The following is a 24,135-nucleotide window of genomic DNA, read 5'->3' as shown; positions in this document are numbered from 1 at the left end:
CCTTTCCAACCCTAACTATTCTATGATTCTAGGTAACGCCCCTGCCCTGCTTGCACCCATTACCCTGTTCTTTCCTCCCATGCTCACCACTTACTGAGGACTTCCAGCAGCATTTTCAGGCTCTCCCTGTCTCCCATGTTGACAGTCACTTTGTAGATGCCACTGTCACTTTCCTGGACACCCTCTAGCAGGAGGGATCCATTGGATGGATGGAAAACAGCTCGTCCTGCGTAGGGCACGTGGATGGCTGGGCTGTGGGACCCCCTGTAGTACTGCAGGATGGTGTGGGAGCTGGTGCCATTGAGGTATTCCCACTGCATGGAGTAGACCTGTGTGATGTTACCCAGCCCAGGAAGCAGCACTGGTGATCCCACAGCAGCAACTTTACTCTGGAAGGGTTCCAAGACTTCTGCAGCCTGTTGCAAAGGCACCAGCAGCCCTGGAGTGCAGGAGAAGAGAAGATGAGCCGGGGAGATGGAGCAGGTTGGCATGGCTGAGGAGAGGCTTTGGTACCCGGATGCCACGGGCACACACGTGGTACCTGGACTACTTGGTCACAGCCTCTCACAAAGCCATCTCCCATCACACTTCCAGGCAGGGAGACATTCCAGCTGGAGCACATACAGATGCCGAAACACAGCCCAGGATGCTTGGAGCTCTCTCCTTGCAGCACTGCAAGCTTGTTCTACTCCACTTTTGTGTGTGTTTTAGGTGGAGTTCCCTACCAGTCCATGCCAAAAACAAATTTTCTAATTCTGGCCTAGTTTCCATGGTTCATTCCCAATCCCCAGCCTCTTTGAGGCTGAAGGTGTCCATTCACTCCCAGAAGAGCTGCCTCCCCCAAATCACAGGGTGATTTCTGGGCTTGTCGTGACTTGGGCTCTAAGAGGCACTTGGGGACTTCAGGAGGAGTAAGTCATAGTGTCCCCCTCTTCGTTTCTTGTCCACCCCCCCCCAAAAAAAAAAAAAAAAAAAACCAAACCAAAAAACCAGAGCTTTCTAGAAAAGCCAGGCAGAATCACAACTAAAGCTCTGGTTTGGGAAAAAGATACATGTTTTAAAGGGTGAATGTAAAGGGTTTAAAGCAAGGAGCCAGCCCCAAGCAGAGGAAGCAGAAGGAAAGGTGTTTATCTGCACAGGCAGCGGTCCAGCTACTTGCTAGCAATGTTCCTGGTGCTCCTGGGGGGCTGCTCTGTTGGAGTGCCAGGATTTCTCCTAAAGCTCCTCCTCTCCCGTGTAACTGCTCCACGGGAGCATCAGCTCCGAGGCTCACAGAGACAGGGACCAGCATCAGCCCATCCCAGCCCCAGCCCCGCAGCCAGCCTTCCCGCCGGGACACAGGCTCCAGCAGCGCTGGGACGCTGGGCCGCTGGGGCACGGCGCCCTGGCTCCCCACACACCCTGTTTGCTTCCCGGTGCCCCCGTTTCCGCCTCATCAGTGGATGCTCACGAGTGTTTGCTGCCCGTGCAGACAGCCCGAGAGCGGCCCCTGCGTCCTGCTGCTGCTCCCGGCAGCTCTGCAGGTGGGAAAGGAACCAGTGAATCCAGCTCACCTGATGCCTTCCATCTCTCATCCCCACAGCATCGAGAGACGGCTCCTGCCGCTACCCGCTGTTACCCAGCCTGAGAGGAAGAAACAGCCTCATGGCTAAAGGTCCCCTCGCTCTAGGAAAACACTCTTCATACAGAACATGCGGCACCACCAGCAGAAGGGAAGAGGAAACACTTCATGGCAGGCAGCTTTCACAACTGCAATATCCGAAGCTCATCCGATAGGCACTTGGAGCTCACTAACACCACAGCATCGGAAATCTACGTACATTCTAACAGGCTTCTTTTCTCTTTTAGATGCTCACCCTGAAAACTCTTTGTGCCTGTGCACTTCAAGGCAGCCACTGCATATATAAGGCCCACACTGAGGCTTCTCACATAAGTAAAACTGCAATAAATGTTGTGTTATTACATACATCAGCCCCAGCATAAATCTGCAGCAGGCTTCTAGCCTTGGCACTGTACTTGGTTCTTGGGCTGCTTCTGCCTTCTCTGTCTTTGCACAGTGAAGCAGACATCCTTCCCTTTCAGGTGAAGCATTTGCCCCCTCTAAAAAGCCTCCTATTGACCGCACATCCCCCTGCTCATCTGCAAAGCTCTGCTGAAGCCTCAGGCTCTCTGTGGGCTTGCACCAGGCAAGGATCTGGACGCAGACAGCATCAGCACCCAGCCCAGCCTGCGGACTGCTTACCTGCAAGGAGCACCCAGCCGGCCCCCAGCAGCTCCGTGGGATGACACGTCAGCATCTGCCAGGGAAACATGGCTCAGAACTGCCCTGCTTTCCCAACAGCCCTTCAGGAGTGCCCGCTGTGAGAACAGCTCAGGCTGTACCGGGAGAGGAGGTCCGGTGCTCCTGATGCAGCGCTGGGGGTAATCCCAGCCTGTTTTCCTGACGACTGCTCCTCTCCTCCCCTGCCGCCTCCTCTCCCGCTCCTCTGCCTGGGGACGCTTCCCGGTGCCTTCCCAGTGGCAGCTCCCGGCTCTTGCCCCTGCGTCCTCTGATGCTGCTGCAAGTGGGAAAGCAGAGCTGCCTGATCCCTGCCCACACGGCAGCGGGGAGCCGCAGCTCCCGGTGAGCAGATCCCAAGGCTCTCCCTATTGGTCAGGGAAGCCCTGGGAGCAGACCCCACGGAAAGAAATGCTGAGCTTGATTGACGAGGCCAAAGCAAGGAGAATAACCCACCTGCTTCCAGGAGAGGTGCCTATTCCAGTTCTTGCAGCAATAGAGATTACAGGTGATGTCCCCGATCACTGCCCTGCCCTGAGGTCAAATGAGCACCCGTGGCATGAGAAAGCACAGAATCCCAGCCTGGTTTGGACTGGAAGGGACCTTAAAGCTCCTCCAGTTCCAGCCCTTGCCATGGGCAGTGACACCTTCCACTGGAGCAGCTTGCTCCAAGCCCCTGTGTCCAACCTGGCCTTGAACACTGCCAGGGATGGGGCAGCCACAGCTTCTCTGGGCACCCTGTGCCAGCGCCTCAGCACCCTCACAGGGAAGAGCTTCTGCCTCAGAGCTCATCTCAGTCTCCCCTCTGGCAGGTTAAAGCCATTCCCCTTGTCCTGTCCCTACAGGCCCTTGTCCAAAGCCCCTCTCCACGTTTCTTGTCAGCTCTTTTGGGGGACCACGGCAAGGGATGGATGAGGGTTTGTGAGACCTGCAGCAGAGCACCTGCTCACCACGAGTCTGAGCATCACTCCCCCACCCCGCTGGCTCTGCCTGGGGAAACCCTCTGGCTGTGCTGGAGCTGGGACCAGACATGGAGTCCCTCCACCTCCGAGGCATCACTGCAGCTTGGGGGCTTCATTTTGGGCATGTCTCCTGTGCCATGCACTGGGTGGCCGTGCAGAGCAAGCACTAATGGGGAGGTGGGATGTGCTGGGGGCAGTGAGGGGTGTCGGGGGGGGTTTGCAGCCGTGGGGCAGAGCCTCTGCCTCAGCTGAGGAAGAGAAGGAGGTGAGAGAAGGTCAGGGAAGTTTTAGCCTGGCCCAAAGCGCTGGAGCAGGAGGGGCTGAGCTCCACGTAACCACTGTTATTTGTTTTTTCTAAATAAAACAAAGGAAGGAAGTTAATAAATAATGGAAAGTGGAGAATGCATTAATGAAAGAGAGAACGAGGGAGAGAGGGGGAGAGAGGAAGGGACAGGGCAGAGGGAGAGCGCGGGGCGGGGGAGAGATATTCCTGCCTGCATCGATGGGAACCTCATGCCGGTGCAATAGGAGGGAGAGGTGCCCAGTGCTTCTCAGGAGCTCCGGCCAGGCAGCTCCTCTTTGGCTGCTCTGAAATCTTGATGTGGGGCAGTGGGGGCAGACGCAGGAGAAACACCGTCTGGTGCAGCCCCAGCAACCTGCTGTTGAGGCTGCCCTTGCTGCCCGCTGCCAGCATTGCTGGCAGGTGCTCTGCCGCTTGCCCACCGCTCCTCAGTGTGGGCTGAGTGCCTGGGGCCTTGCTGCTGTTGGCTGCACGGACAGTGTCTGTTCTTGTTGAATTATGGGAGATGTCCTTGTGCTTTTCTGCATGTTTGTTCAAAAGTCTTACAAAAGCCACCTTGAGTCAGGTTTATGTTTCAAGCCTTGCCTTTGCAGGGCTGAAATTTCAGGCCTGTAGTAAGTACAGGCAAGAATCACAATGGGCTGAGCATCAGCATGAAAAGTCCTATATTTCTGCTGCTTTTTCTGATGTACAAGTGTCTAAAACAGCCTTAAACTGTCATCCTAGATACCCTGCCATAAAACGTCAGGTTAGGAGCAGCCTTGAGTAGGTGCTTAGGAGTAGGTCTCCATCCCCCATAGTCTGTCTCCATCCTCCAAGGTAAGATCAGCTATACTTAGGTCACTTGTTAACATCTGGAGAATTTCAGTAGTTTGAGAGAGATTCCATACCATCTCCAGGTGATCTGTCCCAAAATGAACTATTCTTAGTGGTGGAAGTTTCCGTTGGTACCTAATCAGAAGCCTTCAGGATGCACTTTAAACCTATTACTACTTCCATCCCCATGAAAGAGATCCTTTCCTTCCTTCTTGTAGCAGCCATTCCTCTAAATCAGAGGGCCAAGTGTGTACCTTGCCCTCTTCATCTCATCATCTAAAAGGTAGGTTTGCAAGTTTAAGCCACCTATATGGGCTCCTCTAAGTCATGCAAAGAGCCAAGCTGGCTCATCCTCTCAGAGCTGAGGTGAATCACTTGTTGAAGGTACTTGTTCTTTGGATCTGTAAAGGGAAACCCAGGCATCGGAAAGAAATCCTACAGGGGTAGTGAGATTGTTTCAACTCCAGCCTCTAGGCAGATAATAATGTGTTTAAGACTCCCATATAAATTTGGCTGTAGTAAGTACTGTTGTGTTGTGGGCTGCCTAAGTTATCATCAGCAGAGCTTCAGAGATCTAAGGAATTCATTGTGTTGATGGGTGACAGGTACAGCCTTGCAGCACTGGTACTTTAATGTATGTACAGGTTTTACTGTGTTCTTCCTTCCATCAGATCATCAAAGATGGGGAGGAGCACGATGATCTCACTGAAGTAGCAAAGCTTTTCAACATCCACGAAGACTAAACTCTGGAAAAGAAACACCACAATAGGTGTGAGGAGGGCAGCGGGGGCCACTGTCTGTGTGCACCCCTTCCCATTCAGACTCCTTCCTCTGAGTACATGAGAATATTGCCAGTCAGCTACAGTTCTGATCTTTGCAGCAATAAAGTCAGACTGTTCTAAGTTAAATAACTTTGTCCTCTAGCTGTGCATTGCTGGCTTTGAAAGGGGAGTATGCTGCACGCTGTTGCCAGGTTTTCCCTCATGTCAGTAGTGGAGAAGCCTGCGGAGCAACCTCTTTCCTTGCAGCACTTCCCAGCTGCTGAGCTTGCAGTCCTGCTGGCTCTTGGCAGCGTGTGCTGCCCATGCAGGAAAAGCGCATCCCGATGGGATGAAACAGTGTGTGATGGAGTGGCTCCCACGTCAGCTGGCTTTTGAAGCCTGCTGCGTGCTGCAGCCCAGTGACCAGAATGAGAGGGATGCAGAAGGGATGTGAGAATAAGGAGCGAGGCTTGGAGCTACTAAGGCCGGAGATAAGGAACTAAATTATGGGAGCAATGGAGGAGGTGCACTTGCACGTGTTTGGAAAGCACAGGCTGAACTGGGTGGGGAGAGCCACTCACGGGAGGTGCTGCACCCAGAGGTATAATGATGTCAGGAGCATGTTATCAGCACTCCAGCCCCCATGTAGGAACTTGGGATCTGTTATCTCGGAGCTGTTGGCTGTGCATGCCAATCCAGCAGGTGCTGTGGCAGGTCGCGTTCGATCTCCCAGCCCCTACCCTGCCCCTGCTCCCGCTCCCGCCAGCACTGGGCTGTGGGAGATGTGGGCTTGGGGCCCAAAAGAGCGTGACAACACAGGAGCAGACACTCCGTCTGCCACCGTTGGTGACAATGGCACCCCAGCCACCACTTCAGTCAGAGAGAGCTGTCAGCAGGTGCTGCAGGCTGCTACCTGTGATGGGGAGCCAGGGACCCCACTAGCAGCCAGCAGCACGGCCGGACCCAGCACACAGCAGGGCTGCAGGGGCACAAACAAGAACAGACACTGTCCGTGCAGCCAACAGCAGCAAGGCCCCAGGCACTCAGCACACACTGAGGAGCGGTGGGCAAGCGGCAGAGCACCTGCCAGCAATGCTGGCAGCGGGCAGCAAGGGCAGCCTCAACAGCAGGTTGCTGGGGCTGCACCAGACGGTGTTTCCCCTGCGTCTGCCCCCGCTGCCCCACATCAAGATTTCAGAGCAGCCAAAGAGGAGCTGCCTGGCCGGAGCTCCTGAGAAGCACTGGGCACCTCTCCCTCCTATTGCACCGGCATGAGGTTCCCATCGATGCAGGCAGGAATATCTCTCCCCCGCCCCGTGCTCTCCCTCTGCCCTGTCCCTTCCTCTCTCCCCCTCTCTCCCTCGTTCTCTCTTTCATTAATGCATTCTCCACTTTCCATTATTTATTAACTTCCTTCCTTTGTTTTATTTAGAAAAAACAAATTAAATAACAGTGGTTACATGGAGCTCAGCCCCTCCTGCCCCAGCGCTTTGGGCCAGGCTAAAACTTCCCTGACCTTCTCTCACCTCCTCACTTCCTCAGCTGAGGCAGAGGCTCTGCCCCACGGCTGCAACCCCCCCCCGACACCCCTCACTGCCCCCAGCACATCCCACCTCCCCATTAGTGCTTGCTCTGCACGGCCACCCAGTGCATGGCACAGGAGACATGCCCAAAATGAAGCCCCCAAGCTGCAGTGATGCCTCGGAGGTGGAGGGACTCCATGTCTGGTCCCAGCTCCAGCACAGCCAGAGGGTTTCCCCAGGCAGAGCCAGCGGGGTGGGGGAGTGATGCTCAGACTCGTGGTGAGCAGATGCTCTGCTGCAGGTCTCACAAACCCTCATCCATCCCTTGCCGTGGTCCCCCAAAAGAGCTGACAAGAAACGTGGAGAGGGGCTTTGGACAAGGGCCTGTAGGGACAGGACAAGGGGAATGGCTTTAACCTGCCAGAGGGGAGACTGAGATGAGCTCTGAGGCAGAAGCTCTTCCCTGTGAGGGTGCTGAGGTGCTGGCACAGGGTGCCCAGAGAAGCTGTGGCTGCCCCATCCCTGGCAGTGTTCAAGGCCAGGTTGGACACAGGGGCTTGGAGCAAGCTGCTCTAGTGGAAGATGTCCCTGCTCATGGCTGGGGTTGGAACTGGAGGAGCTTTAAGCTCCCTTCAACCAAACCAGGCTGGGGTTCCGCGATTCCCACAGTAGTCAGGTATGTCCCGGCAGTCCAGGGATGCTCCCCACAGCTGCTGCTGGTCCATGCTGCCCTGCCAGGGTGGGCTGAGCTCAGGGGCTTGCCTGGATGGGGACAACCCCAGTGTCTGCCTTTGTGCCAAGCATCCTGACCCCAACACCCCTCCAGGGTCACTCACTGGGACAAAGAGCCCCCAGGCTGCTGAGCCACATTCCTCTGCTCCAAGCGGGACCCAAGGGGCCACGGAAAGCCTGGGGAAGGGCCATGCTGTGCTGTAGGCAGTGGGAAAGTCAGGTTGGAAGGGGAAAGGGGCTGTGCAGCAGCCAAAGCAGTGACCCTGGGGTGAAGGGTATTCCTGGGGCAGGGGGGAGCTGAGGGGAGACCCCAGGGATGCCCAAGGGGGACGGAGCCGGGAGCAGGCAGAGCTCCAGAATCCCTGCTCCATGAAGGAGCCATAGGAGAGCTGGGGACACGAGACATGGGTCACAGTGAGACTCCAACCCTCAGCTCAGACTCAGGGAGCCACTGAGGTCCTGGGTTGAATGGGCCAGTCTCTGTGTGGCTCCCACCTGAATCACCACCTCCTTCCACTCATCCCAGGGAGCCCCTCTCCCCCTTCCCAGATTGCTGCCCTGGGCAGGAGGAGCATTCACCCAGCACAGGGGGGAGGCATTGGCTGTGTCCAGGCTCGCCTGCCCCTGTCCCCATGGAGGGAAGGGGACGGTGCAGATGCTGCCCCATCACAGAGTGTCTGTCCCTCCAGGGGAGGGACCCCATTCTCATTTTCCCAGGGGGGGTGATAAAAAAAAAACCAAGAGGGAAAGGAGCAGAGCTCGCGCAGCTCCTGCGTTTGAGTGTGGGATGAGGGATGTCGGACAGAGGTGGGGGAGTGAGCTCCTCTTCTGCGGAACGAGATCGGTGTGCGTGCTATGGGGAGTTTGCACATTGGAAGTGAGACTGCCCTGGTGGGGGGAGCGCCATGGGGTGGCTCCGGTGACTGAATTGGAACTAGACTGACAGGGACCTGGGGAATCTCCTCTAGCAGATACACTGGTTAAATTAAAACTAGGGACTAGAGGAAAGAAAGTGGAATTTTAGTGGGTACAGGAGCAACGTATTCAGTGTTAAATCAGAGAGAAAAGAATTTGTTACAGATGTGGGAGCTACTGGCCACCAAGAAAAAGGAAAAAGGTTAGAAAAGAAAAGAAAAAAGAAAAGAAAAGAAAGGAAAGGAAAGGAAAGGAAAAGAAAAGAAAAGAAAAGAAAAGAAAAGAAAAGAAAAGAAAAGAAAAGAAAAGAAAAGAAAAGAAAAGAAAAGAAAAGAAAAGAAAGAAAAGAAAAGAAAAGAAGAAAAGAAAAGAAAAGAAAAGAAAAGAAAAGAAAAGAAAAGAAAAGAAAAGAAAAGAAAAGAAAAGAAAAGAAAAGAAAAGAAAAGAAAAGAAAAGAAAAAAGAAATCGCAGCCCCTGATTTCACAGTGGGTTCAGTGGGTAACTCCGTGGAGGTCTCCATCCAGCAAGGCGCTTGAGTCCCTGCTCAAATCTCCCCACAGATTTCTTCCCTCATGGCCTCAGCCTGGCATCTTTAAGCCTTAATTCCTGCTGGTTTCATAGAATTATAGAATCCTAGAATGGGTTGGGTTGAAGGGACCTTCAAGCTTGTCCAGTTTCAACCCCCTGACAGGGACAGGGACACCTTCCACTGGAGCAGGTTGCTCCAAGCCCCTGTGTCCAACCTGGCCTTGAACACTGCCAGGGATGGGGCAGCCACAGCTTCTCTGGGCACGCTGTGCCAGCGCCTCAGCACCCTCACAGGGAAGAAGCCCTTCACCGCAGCCCTTTGGATTTCAGCCATGCTGTGGGTGCCTTTGGGCTCAGCCAGCTTTCTGAGGGAATGCCTGTGGGGCACCACAACCTCATGGACCTCAGGCAACTTCACTTTGTCCAAGCCAAAACCATCCTGAGATACAGTGGAACCAGTATCGCACCCATAGCCATTTGTAGGGTCTTGTTCTGTCTTTGGGCCATGCAAGGTTTGGCACAGAGAGAGGCCACCGCAGCCCTCGCTTCTGCCAGGCGTGTGGGGCACCAGAGCCCCTGGCTCCAAAGATGCTCAACACCTTCCTCCTCCTCTCCCTTCCAGGTCCTTTGAAATGTCCCAGCGCAGCAGCAAGGATGCTCTTTCCACCCATTAGAGGTGGGTCTGGGTGTTTCTCACTTGGCTGAGTCAACCCCATCTTCCTCCCAGGTTTAATAGGCTCTCAGTTTCAGTGGATTTCAGCCTCTGGGATGCCTGCAATAAATGGCAAAGAAATGAACTCATTTCTGCCTTTTGTTTTGAATAACACACAACCGGGGAGGCCAATTGCACTTTTCTCCCTTTCTTTCTCTTTAAAAGCAGCCCCCAAGTAGAGAAGAGCCTTCAAGAATAGCTGCAGGACTCACCCGACCCTTCCCACTTTTCTCCCTGCTCCCCGGTGCAGATAACTTCAGTGCATGGGGTTTTTTTTGGGAGGGTGTTGGGGAGTGTCAGGTTCTTTCCCCCTGAATCCATAGGCCTATGTGCTGCCTGCCCCCATTAGCACAGGGCAGCATCCCCAGGGGACTGCTGTCCTCCAGATATGAGGCTGGGGGGATGGGGGGGCAGCAGCTGATTTGAGCCTTCTCTTTAACCATGCAAATCCCTCTGGGCAGCCCTGGCCTGTGCTGGGTGCTCTGGTATCATCTCCTGCCAGGAGGGGCTCTGCAGTGGAGGGGAATTGCGGTGCCAGGGGGGGTAGGGTTTGGATGCTGCCTGTGGCTGGGTGGGGAGGGCTCACTCTTTGGGCTCAACAGGAAACTGAAACCTTATGAACTCTATTGTGGTCCTTGTTTTTTTTCCTGTCTGAAAAGGCAGAGCCACATCCACACCCCAGCGCTGCCTCCCTGCGCACCGAGAGAAGCATTACTGCTGGGCGCCAAAAAGGGCCGACGTGGGCTCAGTCAGCACCTCAGCACCACACAGCCATTTGCTCACCCCTTCATGTTCCTTGCCCACTTCTGATAAGAAAAGTCCGATAAATAAAGTATAAGACTACTACTAACGATAAGGGAAATAACAAGAGGAGAGAATACAAAACTAAAAGGGCAAAGGAAAAAAACGATCAAAACAAGTGATGCACAGTACAACTACTCAGCACCCGCCGACCCATACCCAGCCCGACCCAAGCAGCAGTTAGTCCCTTACAGGTAATTCCCCCCAGTTTCTATACTGGGCATGATGTGCTGTGGTATGGAATATCCCTTTAGCTAATTTGGGTCAGGTGTCCTGTCTCTGCTCCCTCCTGGCTTCTTGGGCCCCTCCTGGCTGGCAGAGCATGAGACTGAAAAGTCCTTGATCAGGATAAGGGCTAATGAGCAGCAACTGTGTGTTATCAGTGTTACCTGTGTTACCAGACTGAAGCCCAAACAAAGCACTGCACCAGATACAAGGAAAGAGAAAAAAATAACTGTTTCAGCTGAACCCAGGAGCCAGAGGTCCAGAGGATGGGGATGGGCTGGAGATGCTTCCTAGAGCTGAGCTGTGTCTCATGGAGTGGAAAGCTGAAGGTCCAGGTGGCTGCAGCAGCGGGTGCAGAGGGAGCATCTCTGTGGGTGGTGGTCCCATTGCTGAGGCTGCGGCTGAGCCACGGGACAGAAACGGGATCACCGCAGCTTCCCGAGTGAAGCCAGCGGAGGGAGCGCGGAGGCTGCAGGGGGCATGGAGCAGGGTGGTCCCTTCACACACACGGCGGGAGCCAGACGCAGGCTCCCCGCCCGCTTCCGCTCGCCGCAGAAGCGGCGGCACAGTCCGGGCGCTGCAGTCAGTGTTGTGTCGTGTGGCAGGGGTTGGCTCCGGGCTGCAGGCCCAGGGGAGGAGGGGCCGGTGGCCGGTGGGGTGGTGGAAACAGCGGCTGCACCTGTGGGGCTGGGGACTGGGGCGGTGGGGATGGGAACTGCAGCTATAGGGATGCCGACTGAAGCAGTGGGCACCGAGGGATCTCCCCCTCACCCCCCTGCTCCCTGCCAGGAGCTGCTCTCTGCTCCCCAGGCACAGCTTCCCCCTCCTACCCAGTCCCAGAAACATGAACTCAAAGGCAGGCAGGCAGGCAGGCGGAGTCATCATAGGCCCTCAAGGTACTGTTCACACAGCTCCTAAAGAGCCCCCATTCTCCCCTCCCCAGCCCTTGGGCGGGGTAGCCTTTGCACGTGTAGTTTGGGGTACTCAGTCCCAGGGCTCTGATGAGCTCCATTCACCCTTTACTGCAGGATGGGGAGAGCATCAGGCAAGGCCAGGGCGAGGTCACAGAAGCCTCTGAATTAGCTCCTTATTGGTCTATGAGGAAGGTGGTTTTCTTGGTTTGCTCATTTATCCCTGGCAGTTCAGGGCCAGGTTGGATGGGGCTTGGAGCAAGCTGCTCTAGTGGAAGGTGTCCCTGCCCGTGGCAGGGGTTGGAGCTTGGAGGAGCTTTAAGGTCCCTTTCAACCCAAACCATTCTATGGTTCTATCATGATTCTACAGCTGTGATGGTTTCCCCAAGCTGTTCTCCAAGCAACCTTTTTGCTCAGCCTGTGCTGCTGGTGGAGATGCCAGTGCTGTGGGGACATGTGCAGAAGGTTGGGGGTTCCCCCATCGCTGCACCAAGCAGCCTTGACCTTTCCCAATCCCTGTGTAGCAGATGCCAACGGTGAACCCCTGTGAAGCAGATGCCTTTCACGCTGTCCTTCAGAGACCCGGCCACAGCAAGATGTGTCTGGAGCAGCCACAGCAAGAGCCCCTCAGTGCAGAGAGCGTTCATCCCTTATGCTGGTCTGAAGGAGCTTTCAGGGCTTCACCATGTTACCCTGCCTGCTGGTGGACATCATGTGCTGTGAGTATGAAAAGGGACTTGTGTGGGGCTTGCACTGGCCATGCACCAACTTGGAGAGCTCATCCTTGCAGCATTCCTGTGCTTTCCTTCCCTCCCTGCTCCATCCAGGCTGTGGCAGTGCTGGTGAAGGTTTCTCCTTTGGGGAGCCATCCTGGTGAGTGCCTCCTTCCTCCAGTGCCGTACCTGGGTACCACCACCTCTTAAAGCAGCTTTCATCCACTTCATCCTTAAGGATTGCTCCCTGTGAGTCTCTTCTCTGCTCTCAGACCTTGCCTTGAGCTTCTTCACCTCCTCTCCGTCATCTTCCCTCTTTGCTTAGACTAGTTTTCCTTTTGGTTTCTGCTCTTTTAGCTTGTTTACTCTTCAGGAACCAGCACAGCCTTTTTTAACATGCTAAAAATATCTCCAAGGTGACGCTTCTGTCAGATTTAGGGGCTGGAAATATTAGATGTGACTTTCCTCTTGGTAAGTCCTTTTCTGCCAGTGGGGCTACAACAGGGTTCTCATGCCTGGGTTTTGTACAGCGCATTTCAGGGTTGCACTTGCAGCCTGGCCCTGATGCATAAGGTCACTGGGCATGTAGCTAAGTGGGAGCAGCAGCTTTGCAGGGTTTAACCTCTTCTCGAGGAGGGGGGTGGGACACACAGGCTGACTATGCCTGCTGGTTCTAGCAGTGTTCAGACAGGTCAGCTCTCACACACCAAGACTGTCAGCAGACTTATTTAGCAGCCAGGACTACAGAATCCCAGCAAAGTGCATCTCAGAGTTTGTTTTCCAAGCAATGCTCTTCTTTTCAGGTGCTGAGACCCAGGGGGGAGGTCACTCTGAGATAGCATCTGCTGATGTGCTTAAAGCCCTAGAAAGTCCAGATTTCCATCATTTTCATCCCAAAGGGCAAGACGTCATCTTAACCAGCTAAGAAGTGGTTTTATTACACAAACCAACAGTTTTATCTTGCCAAAGGAGGAAAGGAATCAGGCATGTGGTTTAACAGGTGTCAGGAAGTCAGTTGAAAACTTGTGGCAAGAATAAGTAAGATAAAATAGGGTGTACAAGGAGATGAAATTGCTCATTGGCTTTGCTTCAAAACTAACCCGCTCTGGCATCCCTCCTGTTTCCAGACCTGTTGGTGGTTTGGCAGGGGTCCTCAGCAGTGGGGAGAATCACAGAAAGGAGACTTGCAGCTGAAGGATCTGATGTACTGATGCATGCGCCGGATATCAAGAACATGAGCATCACTGAGTGGGAATATATAAGAAACACCACATCTGAAATCATCCTGCAGCACTATGCAGATGAGCAGTCTCCAGCAGTTTACCAAGGCAGAGTGATCATCTATCCAAAGAACAGCTCAATTCTTTTGCAGAGGGTACAAGAGGGAGACAGTGGCATCTATAAGCAATGGTTGATCTGATGCATGATAAAGACAGGACAACCCTCCTTGCAGTTATCAGTAAGCCAAAGGTGTTGAGAGGATGGTTTTCACAGAGATTCACCAGTCCGTGCAGCAGACAGCTCATAGAATCACGGAGTGGTTTGGGTTGAAGGGCCATTAAAGCTCATCCAGTTCTAAACCCCTGCCACGGCAGGGGGGCAGAGACACCTTCCACCAGAGCAGGTTGCTCTAATCCCTGTCCAACCTGGCCTTGAACACCTCCAGCTCCACAAGATGGAAACCAGAATAGTCATAGTATCATGTAGTATCTTGAGTTGGAAGGGACCCATAAGGGTCACTGAGTCCAACTCCCTGCTCCTCGCAGGACTACCTAACACTAAACCATATGACTAAGAGCATCATCCAGATGCGTCTTGACTTCAGACAGGCTTGGTGCCATGACTTCCCTGGGCAGCATGTTCCAGGGACTTACGTCCCTCCCAGTATAGAACTTTTTCCTCTTACCCAGTCTAAACTTGCCCTAACACAGCCTCGTCCCATTTCCTTGTGTCCTATTGCTGGTCACCAGCTCCCCCCACGTAGCTCCAGACTTTGCAGACTCTTCCTTCAAAGCAGCATTGCCATTCTCTGTCTCTGAATTTCCTTGAAAACTAAACAGAAACAAGAGCTAACCCTGTTTTGAACTGCCCTTTCCTAGAGCTCTGCATCACCACAGGAGCATACCTCATGTAGGACATTCAGGGACGAAGGAGCTCAGGCGCATGGTGTTGCTATCAAGTGGAAGTCCAGATGTAGTTAAGAGCAGGTACTTAGGGGTGAGCTGAGGGATGGAGCCAGTCCTCCTTCTGCAAGGGCAGGGGTCTCCAGCATGCCAGGCTTGCTTCTCTGTGCTCCAGCCCATATGGGGCTGGACCAGTTTAACTGCAGGGAGCAGCAGTGTCCCACATTGCTGCTTTTTGGCAGAACTTCATGACTTCTTTGCCCCCTCCTATACTTTCCCCTGTCACTGCTGCGTGGGAAAAGCCCTCTCCTCTTGGGACACCCAGTGACCGGCAGTGTCTGGAAAGTTCCTGTCACTCCTTCCAGGCATAATCCCAACTGGCGTCTCTTTTAGGTCGGTATCTGTACGCCCAGGGTGCTGTGCCTCATCCCCAAGCATTGGTAGTATCCATCCTAGGGGCAGTGGGGTGGCAGGGATGGGAACATCTAATTTCTGCTTGAACTTGGTGGATGTTTTCCTGCTCCTGCAGTATCTTCTCTCCCTCCAAAACGTCCAGAAGTGTAAATTGGACCTGCTCATTCCCAAGGGGCTTGGGGTTCCTGCATGTTGGCCAGTTTTCAGGTCCAAAGCAAGGAGCAACTCATGCTCCCAGGAGTGCTACCATGCTTTTCGGAGCCCATGCCCCAGCCTGAGCTTCAGTGGAATTTGAACCTGGCAGGTTTACCCATCGAGCTGGTCTGTGTGGTGGGAATGGTGGCTTCCGTATCCTGGAAGAAGGATGGATGTCTCCTTCCCCCTGAAAAGCACTTCCTGCTCTCTGGAAACCTCACTGAACTGCAGATACGGAATGGAGAGAAGTTGGACTGCGGCTCCTACTCCTGCAGCCTCAGCAAGCCCATAATGTGGAAGGAGGCAGCTCTGAACCTGGTGGTCATAGGTTAGCCTTGGCTGGGCCGGTGGTTGTCCTGTTGTCACATGTCCCCCTTGCAGGGTACAACTGTCTATCATGGGTTTTCCCAAGCCAGGAAGACGCAGGGCTCATCCCTGGAGTTTTCCAGTGTTTTGCTGTTTCCTGGGATAGCTGATCTGGGTGTGGGGGTTGTCCCCAGCATGGGGTTTCCCCCCTGCTCTTGAGGTCTCACCTTGCAGGTCTCATCCCTCCCCTATGCTACGTGCAGAGGTTGGTTGTGGTCGCGCTGATGTTCAGCATCGTCTCTGCCCCCGGCTTCATCATCCTGCTGTGCCAGCTGGGGAAGCAGAGCTTGGGTGAGTGCCAGGAGTCCCCAGGCAAACCCTCCTCTCCGTACCGTGGCCAGGGCAGACAGCAGAAAGCCTCAGCTCCTTCTGCCCCGTCATCCTAATTCCCTCTGGCAGTGGTCGGCTATGTACTGAGCTCCCGCATTCCTTCACATGCCTCTGCAGCTTGCACAGAAAATAAAACTCCCAGAAGCAGCTGATCCCAAATGGAGCCAAAAATAGTCGGAGTACCAAGCGAATGAGTCTTTCCCATTCCTTGGGCATCCCTGGGAAGTTTTAACATGTGCAGGCTGCATGGGAAGAGCCTTCCTGCCTACAGTTGGCCAAAGTCTCATGTGTTTTGATGGGGTTTGGGGTTTTTGCTCATCTCCTGGGTTTTGGTGACCAAGCACACTGGTGTTTGGGTCATGACACTGGGTCTCTAACCCAGAGGTGTGCAGGTTAACATAGGTGCTTCAGTAGCAATATACATATTGATTAACAGAAAACAAACCTAAAGACATCGCCAGCACCCACACAGTAATCTGTGTGTTCTACCTACCAGGAGTAATCCCCAGACTAAAGGAGACCATCTGGAGAGCAGAAGTGAAGGCCTTCAGCTGGCTGGGAAGTTCTCCCATGTGTGTTTGTCTCTCAGCATTAACACTGGGGACATGCACAGGCTGTGTATTGCCTTTGGGGGTAATGTCTCCGTGCCTAAGGCTTGTGGAAAGAGCTTGTGTCATGGGGGTTTCAACCATGAAATGGGTCTCCAGAGGAAATCCAGCATGTGTCAGGTTATTGTAAGAGGCAAAAAAATTCAGGCAGAAGTGTTGGAAAAGTGTCTCACGAGGTGGAACTGGGTATTCATTAAATATTAGCATTAAATCCTTTCTGTGAGGGTGCTGAGGCGCTGGCACAGGGTGCCCAGAGAAGCTGTGGCTGCCCCATCCCTGGCAGTGTTCAAGGCCAGGTTGGACACAGGGGCTTGGAGCAAGCTGCTCTAGTGGAAGGTGTCCCTGCCCATGGCAGGGGCTTGAAACTGCAGGAGCTTTAAGGTCCCTTCCCACCCAAACCAGGCTGGGATTCTATGATGAACTGGTGTCTGGTTCAGTGTGGTACCTCTTTCTTTAGTTTCAGTAGCAATTAGCAAATCATCAACATATGGTAGCAAAGTTCCTGCCTGAGTGGGCATATTTCATGATTCTAGTTCTCGAGCTAATGGATTTCCAAATATCATCGGGCTATTTTTGAATCCTTGAGGTAATACTGTCCAAGTTAACTGGGTTTTTCTTCCCATATTGGGGTTTTCCCATTCAAAAGCAAACAAATTCTGGCTTGCTTTGGCTAAGGACAGACAGAAAGATGCGCCCTTTAAGTCCATGATGGTAAACCATTTTTGGTTATTGTTCAATTTGGTTAATAAGGTATACGGATTAGCTGCTACTGGATGAATATCCTCCACAATTTTGTTGATTGCCCTTAATCTTGAACTAACCTATAACTTTTTCCATCAGGTTTCTTTACTGGTAAGACAGGGGTGTTATATTCTGATTCACATTCAATTAACAATCCATATTCTAAAAATTTATCAATGATTTCTTTGATTCCCTTCTGATCCTCTAATCTTAAGGGATATTGTTTTATCTGAACTGGGCAGGCCACCCCTTTTTATTTGTACTTTAACAGGCAAAGCATTTTTCACCTCACCTGGAACTTCTGATGCCCATTCTCCTGGATACACCTGATTAAAGACTTCTTCTATTTCAGGGAGGTCCTCTCTTTTGCTTTTCTGTTGAATTAAAGATAAACTCAGGACTTCAATTAATTGTTCATCCTTAACTCTTAATTCCATTTCTCCTTCCTTAAACATTATAGTCACTTCCAAATGTTCTAGTAAATCTTGCCCTAGGAAAGATTTTGGAGAATTTGGCAAGTCTGAAAAAATATGCATTCCTATTTGTTTTCCCAATTGGTACTCTAAAGGTTTCAGAAAGAACACTTTTTCTTGGCGCCCAGTAGCTCCCACAACTGTAACAAATGCTTTTCCCAATGGAGTCAGACTCTGATTTAGCACCGAATAGTTTGCTCCTGTATCCACTAAAATTTCCACCTCCTTTCCTCTGGTCCCTAGCTTTAATTTAACCAGTAAATCCTCTGGGGTAGATTCCCCAGGTCCCCGTCAGTCTAGTTGCTATTCAGCCGTTGAAGCCACCTGCGGATTCCTTTTAGGGCAATCATGTTTCCAATGTCCAAATCCCCTACAGTACACACACTGACCTGGTCCCACAGGAACAGAATTTACTCCTCCACCCCTGCCTGACATTCTTCTTCTGCCTCTGCCTCCTACTCTCATATTAGACCCTCTACCAGTTTCTACTTGTCCCAAAGCTGCCACCGTAGCTGTGGCTATGGAACAACCCAACTTTTTCTTCTCCACCTGTTCCCGATTTCTAGACACTCTCTATGCTTCTTCTATCAACTTTTCTGTATCACGATTACTGGTTCTTTAAACTTCTGAAGCTTCTTTCTAATATCTTCTGATGATTGCCCTGAAAATCAATTGGCTATCTGGTGCTTCCTATCCTCTGAGGAGGGATCTAATATAGTGAACTTTCGCATTGCTTCTCTCAACCTGTCCAAAAACTCAGTTGGTGTTTTGGCTTGCCCTTGTTTTATGACAAATAGGGCTGATCAATTTACTGGTTTTGGAATTGCATTTTCCAGTCCAAATTTTATCCAATTTTGATATATTTTCAGAGCGACATAATCCGTAGGCTCGTCATAATCCCAGTCTGGTTTTGTGGTGAGAATATGGTCTTCCACTCTGACTGCTAATGCTCCTGCAGTAGTCTGAGCATTCACATCAGTGCGGGCAGTTTTTAACACCAGCTGGTTTTCCGTTTCAGTTAATGCATCCAGCATTACATCTATATCTCCAATCAGGATCTTGGCTTTGAACAATCCACTGAAACCTTTTTGCCACTCCTATTGGATCATCTCGATAGTCTTTCACAGCTAACTTCCAAGCATCTAAAGCTCCCATTGAAAAATTCACCTTCATTCTTATCTGACCCTCTGGTCCCATTGCCTGTCTTAAAGGTGCCTCAGTTACTGGTCCTGTTTTCCTAGGAATGCGTGCAGCAATTCGGGTAACATTTTCAGGTCCTTCAGCTCTGTTGTCAGCAACACCAACCCCTTCCTCCTCATTAGCATCAGAAGGATTTGCGGCAGGGGATGCTCCTCATGGAGGTCCCGGTGATACATAATCCTCCACCCTATCTTCCTGATTACTCTTTTATCTTAATTTTAAACATCTTTCTCCAATATTACAGGCTGAGCAACATCTATCCACTTGAGATCCCTGTTTTCCCCTGTCCTTTTCCAAAGCTAAAATTAAGGGATCCAGAGGAGCTACATTAATCCCGCAGTCTCTCTGCCACTCCGGGTGGTTTCTTAACGTGAAAAATGTATCTGCATACATTGCTTCATTCGATGTCTTTGGGTCCCAATCAGGATCAGACACAAGGGCATGGACTCATGGCCCCACTGCCTTTGTGCCTTTTTTATTGCTCCCCCCTTTTTTGGGGGGGTTGGTTTTTTGGTAGTTTTTTTGGTTTTGGGGTTTTTTCCAAGTCACACACCTTGCTCTGCAGCAGCTACAAATGCCTGCCTCTGCAACAGCACTTCTGCTTTAACCCTTTCTAACTCAGAATGTAAAGCTGCTGCTTTAAGTTTCTATCTTATCCCACAATGCGCTCCACGGTTCCTGTACCCACCCCTGTGGCTCCACAGGAGCCACAGCCCGAGGCTCTTTCTTATGAAACATAGCGATCGTATATTATACAAAAACTTCAACGCGGCCCTGACAACAAAAATACAAGGAACAGCATCTCTCGATGCAGCTACGCGCCCCACGGACCAAGCCCTGTCCTCAACACACACACACACACATGCAAGGGATCCACCAAGCTTAACATTACTTGGAACTGAATTTACTTATTTACAAAGGATTATATTTCATTTTGTACTTGCTTGTCTCAATTTACCACTTCTTTGGGCAACCTGTGGCAGTGCCTCTATCTTTCAAAGCAGAATCTCCTCCTGCTATCCCCCACCACTCTTTCTTGGCTGTACTCGCAGTTATGCGCAGTTATGCTCTTGATTGGTGCTGAAAGGGGTTGTTGCTCCCTTGTGGTGCCTTTTGCCTCATTAGCCCCCTGCCGAGCTGTGAAGTGGTTCTGGGTGGGGACATTGCGGTCTGGAGGAAACCCCTTGCTGGTATTTGTTCGCTTCCTCCTCTTACTGTGTTTTTTTCTGGCACCAAGTCACCAACCCCCTGGAATAATGTCCTCTTTCCTTTCTGTTTGTGCTAGGGGAGACGCTTGTGGTCCCTGCACAACCTGGACTTGGAGCCAGCAGCTCAGCTCTCTCTCAGCTTTCCTAATGTCTCTTAATCTCTTGTCTGTCAACAAGACCGCTCACTACTGGTGTCCCCCAGGGCGTGGTATTGTGGCAAGTGTTGCATAATTTCTTCATTAGAATCATAGAATCCCAGAACCAGACCATTGATAATGGGGGACGTCACTGTGGGGATCTGTTACGGACCGCCTGATCAAGAGGAATCTGTGGATGAAGTCCTCTATAGGCAGATAGGAACAGCCTCACGCTCACAGGCCCTTGTTCTCATGGGGGACTTCAACCACCCTGACATCTGTTGGAATGAAGGTACGGCCCGGCACAAGCAATCCAGGAGGTTCCTTGATTGTGTGGAAGACAACTTCCTTCTGCAAGTAGTAGAGGAGCCGACAAGGAGAGGTGCCATGCTTGACCTCGTGCTCACCAACAGCGAAGGGCTGGTTGGAAATGTGACGCTCCAGGGCAGCCTTGGTTGCAGTGACCACGAGATAGTCGAATTTGAGATCCTCGGGACAGTGAGAAGAGCATGCAGCAAGCTCACTGCCCTGGACTTCAAGAGAGCAGACTTTGGCCTCTTCAGGAGCCTGCTTAGTAAGGTTCCATGGGATACAGCCCTAAAGGGCAGGGGGGCCCAAGACTGTTGGTTGTTATTCAAGGATCACCTGCTACAAGCTCAGGAGTGTTACGTCCCAACTAGAAGGAAGTGCAGCAGGAAGGCCAGGAGACCTCCTTGGATGGATAAAGAGTGCTCAGGAAAATTCAAAGGAAAAAAGAGGCTTATAGAAGGTGGAAGCAGGGACAGGCGGCCTGGGAAGAATACAGGGATGTTGTCCGGGAAGCTAGGGACCAGGTTAGGAAAGCTAAGGCACAGTTAGAATTGAACTTGGCTAGGGATTTGAAGGATAACAGGAAGGGATTCTATAGTACATAGCGAATGAAAGACAGACTAGGGGCAACATAGGCTCCCTCCGGAAGATATCGGGAGAACTGGCTACCCTGGATTTGGAGAAGGCTGAAGTTCTTAATGATTTCTTTGCCTCGGTCTTCACTGGCAAAGTCTCTGACCGCACCACCCAAGTCTTGGAAGGCAGACGCATGGACTGTGAGAATGAAGACCCTAGGCCCACTGTAGGACAGGATCTGGTTCGAGACCATCTTAAAAACCTAAACGTACACAAGGCCATGGGACCTGACGAAATCCATCCGTGGGTCCTGAAGGAGCTGGCGAATGAAGTTGCTAAGACACTGGCCATCGTATTTGAAAAATCATGGCAGTCAGGTGAAGTTCCCGACGACTGGAAGAAGGGAAATATAACTCCCATTTTCAAGAAGGGGAAAATGGATGACCCGGGGAATTACAGACCAGTCAGTCTCACCTCCATGCCTGGCAAAATCTTGGAGCAGATTCTCCTGGAAGGCATGCTAAGGCACATGAAAAACAACAAGGTGCTTGGTGACAGCCAGCATGGCTTCACTAAAGGGAAATCCTGCCTGACCAATTTGGTGGCCTTCTATGATGGGGCTATGAAACTGATGGACGGGGGCAGAGCAGTTGATGTCATCTACCTGGACTTGTGCAAAGCGTTCGACACTGTCCCACACGACATCCTTGTCTCTAAATTGGAGAGACATCAATTTGATGGGTGGACCACTCGGTGGATAAAGAACTGGCTGGATGGCCGCACGCAAAGAGTTGTGGTCAATGGCTCGGTGTCCGGCTGGAGACCAGTAACGAGTGGTGTCCCTCAGGGATGGGTGTTGGGACCGGTCTTGTTCAACATCTTTGTCAGCGACATGGACAGTGGGATTGAGTGCGCCTTCAGCAAGTTTGCCGATGACACCAAGCTGTGTGGTTCAGTTGATACACCGGAGGGAAGGGATGCCATCCAGAGGGACCTCGACACTCTTGTGAGGTGGGCTGATGCCAACCTTATGAAGTTTAACCATGCCAAGTGCAAGGTCCTACACCTGGGTCGCAGCAATCCCAGGCACAGCCACAGGTTGGGCAGAGAAGAGATTCAGAGCAGCCCTGCAGAGAAGGACTTGGGGGTGCTGGTTGATGAGAAAATGAACATGAGCCGGCTGCAGTGTTTGCTCGCAGCCCAGAAAGCAACCATATCCTGGGCTGCATCAAGAGCAGCGTGACCAGCAGGTCGAAGGAGGTGATCCTGCCCCTCTACTCTGCTCTCGTGAGACCTCACTCGGAGTATTGTGTGCAGTTCTGGTGTCCTCAACATAAAAAGGACATGGAACTGTTGGAACAAGTCCAGAGGAGGCCACGAGGATGATCAGGGGACTGGAGCACCTCCCGTATGGAGACAGGCTGAGAAAGCTGGGGCTGTTCAGCCTGGAGAAGAGAAGGCTGCATGGAAACCTCAGAGCAGCCTACAAAGATGCTGGGAATGGACTGTTCATCAGGGACTGTAGTGACAGGACAAGGGGTAACAGGTTCAAACTTAAACAGGGGAAGTTTAGATTGGATATAAGGAGGAAATTCTTTACTGAGAGGGTGATGAGGCACTGGAATGGGTTGCCCAGGGAGGTTGTGAATGCTCCATCCCTGGCGGTGTTCAAGGCCAGGTTGGATGAGGCCTTGGGTGGCATGGTTTAGTGTGGGGTGTCCCTGCCCATGGCAGGGGGGTTGGAACTTGATGATCTGAAGGTCCTTTCCAACCCTAACTATTCTATGATTCTAGGTAACGCCCCTGCCCTGCTTGCACCCATTACCCTGTTCTTTCCTCCCATGCTCACCACTTACTGAGGACTTCCAGCAGCATTTTCAGGCTCTCCCTGTCTCCCATGTTGACAGTCACTTTGTAGATGCCACTGTCACTTTCCTGGACACCCTCTAGCAGGAGGGATCCATTGGATGGATGGAAAACAGCTCGTCCTGCGTAGGGCACGTGGATGGCTGGGCTGTGGGACCCCCTGTAGTACTGCAGGATGGTGTGGGAGCTGGTGCCATTGAGGTATTCCCACTGCATGGAGTAGACCTGTGTGATGTTACCCAGCCCAGGAAGCAGCACTGGTGATCCCACAGCAGCAACTTTACTCTGGAAGGGTTCCAAGACTTCTGCAGCCTGTTGCAAAGGCACCAGCAGCCCTGGAGTGCGGGAGAAGAGAAGATGAGCCGGGGAGATGGAGCAGGTTAGCATGGCTGAGGAGAGGCTTTGGTACCCGGATGCCACGGACACACACGTGGTACCTGGACTACTTGGTCACAGCCTCTCACAAAGCCATCTCCCATCACACTTCCAGGCAGGGAGACATTCCAGCTGGAGCACATACAGATGCCGAAACACAGCCCAGGATGCTTGGAGCTCTCTCCTTGCAGCACTGCAAGCTTGTTCTACTCCACTTTTGTGTGTGTTTTAGGTGGAGTTCCCTCCCAGTCCATGCCAAAAACAAATTTTCTAATTCTGGCCTAGTTTCCATGGTTCATTCCCAATCCCCAGCCTCTTTGAGGCTGAAGGTGTCCATCCACTTCCAGAAGAGCTGCCTCCCCCACATCACAGGGTGATTTCTGGGCTTGTCGTGACTTGGGCTCTAAGAGGCACTTGGGGACTTCAGGAGGAGTAAGTCATAGTGTCCCCCTCTTCGTTTCTTGTCCACCCCCCCCCCAAAAAAAAAAAAAAAAAACAAACCAAAAAACCAGAGCTTTCTAGAAAAGCCAGGCAGAATCACAACTAAAGCTCTGGTTTGGGAAGCGGAGTCTTAAAAACATGCATGTTTTAAAGGGTGAATGTAAAGGGTTTAAAGCAAGGAGCCAGCCCCAAGCAGAGGAAGCAGAAGGGAAGGTGTTTATCTGCACAAGCAGCGGTCCAGCTACTTGCTAGCAATGTTCCTGGTGCTCCTGGGGGGCTGCTCTGTTGGAGTGCCAGGATTTCTCCTAAAGCTCCTCCTCTCCCGTGTAACTGCTCCACGGGAGCATCAGCTCCGAGGCTCACAGAGACAGGGACCAGCATCAGCCCATCCCAGCCCCAGCCCCGCAGCCAGCCTTCCCGCCGGGACACAGGCTCCAGCAGCGCTGGGACGCTGGGCCGCTGGGGCACGGCGCCCTGGCTCCCCACACACCCTGTTTGCTTCCCGGTGCCCCCGTTTCCGCCTCATCAGTGGATGCTCACGAGTGTTTGCTGCCCGTGCAGACAGCCCGAGAGCGGCCCCTGCGTCCTGCTGCT

Source organism: Psittacula echo (assembly GCF_963264785.1).
Source record: "Psittacula echo genome assembly, chromosome: 8".
NCBI lineage: Eukaryota > Metazoa > Chordata > Aves > Psittaciformes > Psittacidae > Psittacula > Psittacula echo.
The sequence above is the reverse complement of the archived record's forward strand: the minus strand, read 5'-3'. Positions refer to the sequence as shown.